The sequence below is a fragment of the Coregonus lavaretus genome, assembly GCF_964263955.1.
Source record: "Coregonus lavaretus genome assembly, chromosome: 8".
Classification (NCBI taxonomy): Eukaryota; Metazoa; Chordata; class Actinopteri; order Salmoniformes; family Salmonidae; genus Coregonus; species Coregonus lavaretus.
The window spans coordinates 21,306,610-21,317,066 of record NC_139995.1 but is presented as its reverse complement, the minus strand read 5'-3'; positions in this window follow the sequence as shown (position 1 = coordinate 21,317,066).

Sequence of the window (10,457 nt, the reverse complement as noted above, 5' to 3'; positions counted from 1 at the left end):
CAACTCAATATTAGGAAGGTCTTCCCTAATGTTTTGTGAACTCAGTGAATTTCAGGATGTTTTGTATCAATGGAAATAATCAGAACTCATGTAAACATAACAGTTTTGAAAACAAAGTGGTCTCTTGGCACAACTTACCCCGGGTATGGGGTAATTTGAGCATAGGGACAGGGTGAGTTGAGCCACCTAGGTAAAAGTTTAATGGAATGAGGGAATATTATATATCTTAAATGTATGCCTACATTCAGATATACAGTGGGGAGAACAAGTATTTGATACACTGCCGATTTTGCAGGTTTTCCTACTTACAAAGCATGTAGAGGTCTGTAATTTTTATCATAGGTACATTTCAATTGTGAGAAATGGAATCTAAAACAAAAATCCAGAAAATCACATTGGATGATTTTTAAGTAATTCATTTGCATTTTATTGCATGACATAAGTATTTGATCACCTACCAACCAGTAAGAATTCCGGCTCTCACAGACCTGTTAGTTTTTCTTTAAGAAGCCCTCCTGTTCTCCTGTTCTCCACTCATTACCTGTATTAACTGCACCTGTTTGAACTCGTTACCTGTATAAAAGACACCTGTCCACACACTCAATCAAACAGACTCCAACCTCTCCACAATGGCCAAGACCAAAGAGCTGTGTAAGGACATCAGGGATAAAATTGTAGACCTGCACAAGGCTGGGATGGGCTACAGGACAATAGGCAAGCAGCTTGGTGAGAAGGCAACAACTGTTGGCACAATTATTAGAAAATGGAAGAAGTTCAAGATGACGGTCAATCACCCTCGGTCTGGGGCTCCATGCAAGATCTCACCTCGTGGGGCATCAATGATCATGAGGATGGTGAGGGATCAGCCCAGAACTACACGGCAGGACCTGGTCAATGACCTGAAGAGAGCTGAGACCACAGTCTCAAAGAAAACCATTAGTAACACACTACGCCGTCATGGATTAAAATCCTGCAGCGCACGCAAGGTCCCCCTGCTCAAGCCAGCGCATGTCCAGGCCCGTCTGAAGTTTGCCAATGACCATCTGGATGATCCAGAGGAGGAATGGGAGAAGGTCATGTGGTCTGATGAGATAAAAATATAGCTTTTTGGTCTAAACTCCACTCGCCGTGTTTGGAGGAAGAAGAAGGATGAGTACAACCCCAATAACACTATCCCAACCATGAAGCATGGAGGTGGAAACATCATTCTTTGGGGATGCTTTTCTGCAAAGGGGACAGGACGACTGCACCGTATTGAGGGGAGGATGAATGGGGCCATGTATCGCGAGATCTTGGCCAACAACCTCCTTCCCTCAGTAAGAGCATTGAAGATGGGTCGTGGCTGGGTCTTCCAGCATGACAACGACCCGAAACACACAGCCAGGGCAACTAAGGAGTGGCTCCGTAAGAAGCATCTCAAGGTCCTGGAGTGGCCTAGCCAGTCTCCAGACCTGAACCCAATAGAAAATCTTTGGAGGGAGCTGAAAGTCCGTATTGCCCAGCGACAGCCCCGAAAGCTGAAGGATCTGGAGAAGGTCTGTGGGCCAAAATCCCTGCTGCAGTGTGTGCAAACCTGGTCAAGACCTACAGGAAACGTATGATCTCTGTAATTGCAAACAAAGGTTTCTGTACCAAATATGAAGTTCTGCTTTTCTGATGTATCAAATACTTATGTCATGCAATAAATGCAAATTAATTACTTAAAAATCATACAATGTGATTTTCTGGATTTTTGTTTTAGATTCCGTCTCTCACAGTTGAAGTGTACCTATGATAAAAAATTACAGACCTCTACATGCTTTGTAAGTAGGACAACCTGCTAAATCGGCAGTGTATCAAATACTTGTTCTCCCCACTGTAGATCTCTCTATTCAATGTAACATACCCTTCCATTTCTGGTTCTCTGCATTTGAGGCTACTAAGCCCATGAAACTGGTCCGCGAGATTCTTAAAATGTTTAGCAAGCTTAGACTCCATGTCATCAAATAAGACCTTGTGTTTCTCTGCTACTCTATCACAGCCTCTCTTTCACACAGGTACATGTTTACTTTCTTTTTTGTCAATGTACCACTTCAGTGTCATACAGTCTATATTTTATCCCTTGCTGCTGCTCAAATGAACCTTTTCCCTTCTGTCACTTCCTTGGCTGCTCTCTCAAGAACCTCAAGGGGGGCGAGACCCCTGCTTGTTTTACGTTTGTATACACGGGGCATGATGATGTCTGCTCTGTAACAACAAAAATGAGTTCACATGCATGACACATTGCAAAAATACTATGCATAAAAATGACTAAATGTAATCATAATTTGTATGGGGTATGGTGACCATGGGCTCAACTTAGCTCAGGGCAAACACAGCTACAAAGATGCACTTTCATGCTAGGTTTGGGACCTCATATTGTAGCTTATAGAGATCCCAACTGATGTACAAAACAATCTTAAAACAATTTACTTTGGTTTAGATACAGGCATCATGAAACCTAGAGTATAACACAAATTCATTTCACTTTGTAAAAATCAGTTTACTGGACCTAAGATTGCTTACTACTTTTTCCATGTGGTTTCTTCCTTCACAGACTCCATGAAATGATGACCTCTTCCTAAATATTTAGTCATACGATTAATTTTGTGTATGGTTTCCTAGAAACAAGGGATGGCTCAACTAACCCTTTGGCTCAACACTCTCCCCTACTGAGCAAAGATAAACTGCTGTGAGAAAAGACCAGCACTATTTACATTTGCATGTGTTTTCTCTGAAAATCTCTGCAACTAGTAGCCCAAGATTTATTAAACACCTCCTGCACAGTTCATCTTTATCGCTAACACACTACGTGATAAATAGGGCCTTTCATCTAGTGATTTATGTAGACTATATAAGAAGTGTTAAGTGCAGTGGTGGGGCTGTAACTTCCTGACACAGGAGACAGCACTAGAGTGAGAGAGACAGTTATGTTCATTCCGACAGACAGAGAGGGAAAAGAGGTAAATCAGTGTTTTTTATTGTATTAACCACCGTATCTCCCCACAACCACCTCCCTCCTCACATACAGTACCAGTCGAAAGTATGGACACACCTACTCATTCCAGGGTTTTTCTTTATTTTTACAATTTTCTACATTGTGGAATAATAGTGAAGACATCAAAACTATGAAATAACACATATGGAATCATGTAGTACCCAAAAAAGGGTTAAACAAATCAAAATATATTTTATATTTGAGATTCTTCAAAAAGCCACCCTTTGCCTTGATGACAGCTTTGCACACTCTTGGCATTCTCTCAACCAGCTTCATGAGGTTGTCACCTGGAATGCATTTTAATTCAAAGTTAATTTGTGGAATTTCTTTCCTTCTTGATGCGTTTGAGCCAATCAGTTGTGTTGTGACAAGGTAGGGGGGTATACAGAAGATAGCCCTATTTGGTAAAAGACCAAGTCCATATTATGGCAAGAACAGCTCAAATAAGCAAAGAGAAACGACAGTCCATCATTACTTTAAGACATGAAGGTCAGTCAATACGGAACATTTCAAGAACTTTGAACATTTCTTCAAGTGCAGTCGCAAAAACCATCAAGCGCAATGATGAAACTGGCTCTCATGAGGACCACCACAGGAATGGAAGACCCAGAGTTACCTCTGCTGCAGAGGATACATTTATTAAAGTTACCAGCCTCAGAAATTGCATCCCAAATAAATGCTTCATAGAGTTCAAGTCACAGACACATCTCAACATATACTATTCGGAGGGGACTGTGTGAATCAGGCCTTCATGGTCAAATTGCTGCAAAGAAACGACTACAAAAGGACACCTATAAGAAGAAGAGACCTGCTTGGGCCAAGAAACACGAGCAATGGACATTAGACCGGTGGAAATGTGTCCTTTGGTCTAGAGTCCAAATTTGAGATTTTTGGTTCCAACTGCCGTGTGTTTGTGAGACGCGGTGTGGGTGAACGGATGATCTCCGCATGTGTAGTTCCCACCGTAAAGCATGGAGGAGGAGGTGTTATGATGTGGGGGGTGCTTTGCTGGTGACACTGTCTGTGATTTATTTAGAATTCAAGACACACTTAACCAGCATGGCTACCACAGCATTCTGTAGCGATACGCCATCCCATCTGGTTTGGGCTTAGTGGGACTATCATTTGTTTTTCAACAGGACATTGACCCAACACACCTCCAGGCTGTGTAAGGGCTATTTGACCAAGAAGGAGAGTGATGGAGTCCGACCTCAACCCAATTGAGATGGTTTGGGATGAGTCGGACGGCAGAGTGAAGGAAAAGTAGCCAACAAGTGCTAAGCATATGTGGGAACTCCTTCAAGACTCTTGGAAAAGCATTCCAGGTGAAGCTGATTGAGAGAATGACAAGAGTGTGCAAAGCTCTCATCAAGGCAAAGGGTGGCTATTTGAACAATCTCAAATATAAAATATATTTTTATATTTATTTGGTTACTACATGATTTCATATGTGTTATTTCATAGTTTTGATGTTTTAACTATTATTCTACAATGTAGAAAATAGTAAAAATTAAGAAAAACCCTTGAATGAGTAGGTGTGTCCAAACTTTTAACTGGTACTGTATATATATTTTGTTTTGCTCAGGAAACTTGGGGGGCTAAATAAAACCTCCCACGGGCCAAATTCGGTTGGGGTACCCTGCCTTAGCACATCATTCAATCCCTTAATGTCTGCCTGTGTGACATATTGTTCTGTAGAGAGCCATATTTCTGCCACCAGCACAGTACAATTCTGGCATGTCCAGGCAAAACACTGGGATGGGTGACATCACGTGCAGGGTGGATGTGATTTCACATGTTGACCATAAGATGGCACTCTCTGACACCTACTTGAATATAAACCAAGAAACACACAGTTTCTTGGTTTACATACTGTATCATTTGTGGTACCAATTGAACCTTAAGATTCCTGGGCCCGGTTTCCCAAAACTATTTTAAGACTAAGTTCATTGTTAGAATAGGATCCTATGGTTCTAAGATTAACCTAGCCTTAAGATGCTTTTGGGAAACCGGGCCCTGTCTTGCCATTGAAACACTTCAACATATCCTTGTTATCAAGTGTGTTTATTCTGAACATTCCATTGCAATTTAAACTAAAAGTGACCAATGCAATCTTTCCAAGTATGCCAGTATTATCTTAATTGATCTTGAATATATAGGAATGGTATTTTTAATTGTCACAAATTGGTACAGTGAGGGAAAAAAAGTATTTGATTCCCTGCTGATTTTGTACGTTTGCCCACTGACAAAGACATGATCAGTCTATAATTTTAATGGTAGGTTTATCTGAACAGTGAGAGACAGAATAGCAACAAAAAAATCAAGAAAAACACATGTCAAAAATGTTATTAATTTATTTGCATTTTTATGAGGGAAATAAGTATTTGACCCCCTCTCAATCAGAAAGATTTCTGGCTCCCAGATGTATTTTATACAGGTAATGAGCTGAGATTAGGAGCACACTCTTAAAGGGAGTGCTCCTAATCTCAGCTTGTTACCTGTATAAAAGACACCTGTCCACAGAAGCAATCAATCAATCAGATTCCAAACTCTCTACCATGGCCAAGACCAAAGAGCTCTCCAAGGATGTCAGGGACAAGATTGTAGACCTACACAAGATTGGAATGGGCTACAAGACCATCACCAAGCAGCTTGGTGAGAAGGTGACAACAGTTGGTGCGATTATTCGCAAATGGAAGAAACACAAAAGACCTGTCAATCTCCCTCGGCCTGGGGCTCCATGCAAGATCTCACCTCGTGGAATTGCAATGATCATGAGAACGGTGAGGAATCAGCCCAGAACTACACAGGAGGATCTTGTCAATGATCTCAAGGCAGCTGGGACCATAGTCACCAAGAAATATATTGGTAACACACTACGCCGTGAAGGACTGAAATCCTGCAGCGCCCGCAAGGTCCCCCTGCTCAAGAAAGCACATATACATGCCCGTCTGATGTTTGGCAATGAACATCTGAATGATTCAGAGGAGAACTGGGTGAAAGTGTTGTGGATGGGTATTCCAGCATGACAATGACCCAAAACACACGGCCAAGGCAACAAAGGAGTGGCTCAAGAAGAAGCACATTAAGGTCCTGGAGTGGCCTAGCCAGTCTCCAGACCTTAATCCCATAGAACATCTGTGGAGGGAGCTGAAGGCTCGAGTTGCCAAACGTCAGCCTCGAAACCTTAATGACTTGGAGAAGATCTGCAAAGAGGAGTGGGACAAAATCCCTCCTGAGATGTGTGCAAACCTGGTGGCCAACTACAAGAAACGTCTGACCTCTGTGATTGCCAACAAGGGTTTTGCCACCAAGTACTAAGTCATGTTTTGCAGAGGGGTCAAATACTTATTTCCCTCATTAAAATGCAAATAAATTTATAACATTTTTGACATACGTTTTTCTGGATTTTGTTGTTGTTATTCTGTCTCTCACGGTTCAAATAAACCTACCATTAAAATTATAGGCTGATCATGTCTTTGTCAGTGGGCAAACGTACAAAATCAGCAGGGGATCAAATACAAAAACTAGCTGAGCTTTACTCCCTGCCAGGAGCAATGAGGTACACTGCACTTTAATTAAAAACAATTCAAACTCCCTATGGTGGTTCTTAATTGCTAACCCAAAATGTGTGGAAAACAGGCACTATTTTTAATTCTCAAAATATGCCATTGTTGGGGGAAAAAGTGAGTAGGATAAAGCAACATGCAGGCCTTTACTGTATATCTGATTCATTGACTCTCAGTGCATATTCCAACACACACAGTGTTGTGTGTCAATTTGAACTGTTGATACTAATGATGATTGACAGGTAGCAACTATTGGCCATAATAACCCTAATAAAAAACCTCGACCTTCGATATAGAATAAAAGCATTCTGCATTCACGCCCGTCTGGTATGTTTTTCTCTGGACCGAGTGGTGGGGATATTATCACAGGTAAAGGATGAAAGATGTAGAGAGATTGATGTTGATTTTGGTAGTTGAGTCACGACTCATCATTTTCAACTAAGGAGAAGAATTTACACATGAAGATATGACAGTAATGTAGAGACATGCAAGGTATTAACCTGACAAGGTATTAACCTGACAAGGCAACAATGTGTCTATCCCTTCTACATTTCCCCTTACCTGCAGAATTACCTGTATAACATGTTACAAATGACAATTGGCATTAACATAAACACACACACACACACACACACACAAACAGTCAAATCAAATAAGAACTAAATATAAACCCACACCCCCACAGGCCTACACTTGGCCAAAAATCTACTGAATTATTTTGTCCAAAAAACGCATGCATGTCTGCCTCAAACAGAACATGGCTGTCATCTTTTCTCCAGTCAGGTTGACAGGACGGAACCGTCTGTGTTTCCATGGCGACGGGAGAAAGAGAGGCTCTAAGGTCACAGAGCCCCCGAGCTGGAGCCCTGATTCTGGGCTGCTGCTGCTGTGGTGTCGTTATTACAGATTTCGTTATCTCCTCTTCCTCAGCGCGCACACATCCATGTTGAATTGTTACCATTCATTGCTCTGATTCTATATTTGATGAAGGCTCAGGGAGAGAGAGAGAGAGAGAGGAGTGTGTTTTGGTGCTTGAGACTGGATTGGATCCATTATTTAGGTCCTGATTCCCCTTCACTGGCTATGGGAAGAATTGCTACTTCACCATATGGGCAGAGATATTGGATATAATGACAAGATGCTTGTGTCTCTGCCCTAACAATGGGATTCGTTGTCCACAGAGCGGAAACAGCGGGCTGGCTCCCGCCTATTCCTTTCTTTGGATTGGTGGATACATCCCGTTATTTGAATACTATTTTGAATATTCGATGAGGGGTGTTGACATCAACCGTCTGTATTCAATAGAGAGTGAGAAGCTATGCATAGACTGTTTCAAATTTCAACAGGGACAACTCCGATATAACTTATTTTTTTCTCAAAGTTGCCGGGATTTCACGTGCATCCCTTTTATATCAGTACACTCGTAACAACCTAAGCATTCCAAAAATTATTTTAGATCAAAGCCTCACATATCAAAATAGCATTTCATTTTTATCTTGACTAAATTCAACTCTCTCATTCCTTTTGGCTTGACAAAAGCATGAATTGAATCTTTAAACATTGATCAGTGGCGTTAACATGCAGTAAAGCCCTGTGTTATTTACTAATGAGAAAAGACCTTTAGAAGCCCCAGGAGCTTCACACACTATGATGACATCACTAATATTAGAGAATAATATTGTATATTAAACAAGTTTACAGGACTAGCTGGAGGCCTCTGGAAAATGTGATTGTTTCATCACAAATTCATTATACACTCATTATCATAATATTTCTGTAACCAAATCTCTAAATGCCTTCAGGCTAAGCAGGCCCATTTGAAGGCAATTGAATATCCTCAGATGTAAACAAGGTTGTGGATATTACATGAACTCTAAATATCCAAATATGCACATAAATAAGCAAAAAAGATTGTAATAATAGTGATAATGACAGAGGCTGTATGGGTGCAATTATCTGATCGAATACTGTTATGGTACGTAGAGATGCTTTTTTTAAGCATTGATGTGAAAATATTTTTACAAATCTTAAAAGAAACTGCCATGTTCCTAAAATGTATTATGCCATGTAGTTAAACAGACCCAGATTAAGCATAGTTATTAAAAAGTAAAAGGATAATTGACTGAAATGATTTGCAATTCAGCCAATATTCTAAGGCTTATCTAAGCACATCTTCTAAACAGACGTTTTCATTATGAGACAACTTTATGCACCAGGCCATGACCAAGTTTTGAATCAGTTATATCTAACATAATTTCATCATCACTCTGCCCGGCCAGAAGCTGAAAGCTGATAGGTTCATTAGAGGAAAACCTCTGAGTGGCCTCCACAGGTCACCTGACTGACTGGCCTCTGTCTGCATCACTTTCTGTCTGTGGTCTGGGAGTAAGAGAACATGACCTTGGTGTCCCCATCCACTGGCTCCTGTCATCATCTTGACATCTGAGGACACAGCTTTCTTCCTCTCTCATTTGAAGAACAGAGAGCAAAGAACCACACTGGTTTATAAACAGACAGATCACTTTACTTTGTTTTGAAATATTATATTATTAATCTACCATTTTGTCCTCTTGGTACAGTGGGGGAAAAAAGTATTTAGTCAGCCACCAATTGTGCAAGTTCTCCCACTTAAAAAGATGAGAGAGGCCTGTAATTTTCATCATAGGTACACGTCAACTATGACAGACAAATTGAGAAAAAAAATCCAGAAAATCACATTGTAGGATTTTTTATGAATTTATTTGCAAATTATGGTGGAAAATAAGTATTTGGTCACCTACAAAGAAGCAAGATTTCTGGCTCTCACAGACCTGTAACTTCTTCTTTAAGAGGCTCCTCTGTCCTCCACTCGTTACCTGTATTAATGGCACCTGTTTGAACTTGTTATCAGTATAAAAGACACCTGTCCACAACCTCAAACAGTCACACTCCAAACTCCATGGCCAAGACCAAAGAGCTGTCAAAGGACACCAGAAACAAAATTGTAGACCTGTACCAGGCTGGGAAGACTGAATCTGCAATAGGTAAGCAGCTTGGTTTGAAGAAATCAACTGTGGGAGCAATTATTAGGAAATGGAAGACATACAAGACCACTGATAATCTCCCTCGATCTGGGGCTCCACGCAAGATCTCACCCCGTGGGGTCAAAATGATCACAAGAACGGTGAGCAAAAATCCCAGAACCACACGGGGGGACCTAGTGAATGACCTGCAGAGAGCTGGGACCAAAGTAACAAAGCCTACCATCAGTAACACACTACGCCACCAGGGACTCAAATCCTGCAGTGCCAGACGTGTCCCCCTGCTTAAGCCAGTACATGTCCAGGCCCGTCTGAAGTTTGCTAGAGTGCATTTGGATGATCCAGAAGAGCATTGGGAGAATGTCATATGGTCAGATGAAACCAAAATAGAACTTTTTGGTAAAAACTCAACTCGTCGTGTTTGGAGGACAAAGAATGCTGAGTTGCATCCAAATAACACCATACCTACTGTGAAGCATGGGGGTGGAAACATCATGCTTTGGGGCTGTTTTTCTGCAAAGGGACCAGGACGACTGATCCGTGTAAAGGAAAGAATGAATGGGGCCATGTATCGTAAGATTTTGAGTGAAAACCTCCTTCCATCAGCAAGGGCATTGAAGATGAAACGTGGCTGGGTCTTTCAGCATGACAATGATCCCAAACACACCGCCCGGGCAACGAAGGAGTGGCTTCGTAAGAAGCATTTCAAGGTCCTGGAGTGGCCTAGCCAGTCTCCAGATCTCAACCCCATAGAAAATCTTTGGAGGGAGTTGAAAGTCTGTGTTGCCCAGCGACAGCCCCAAAACATCACTGCTCTAGAGGAGATCTGCATGGAGGAATGGGCCAAAATAC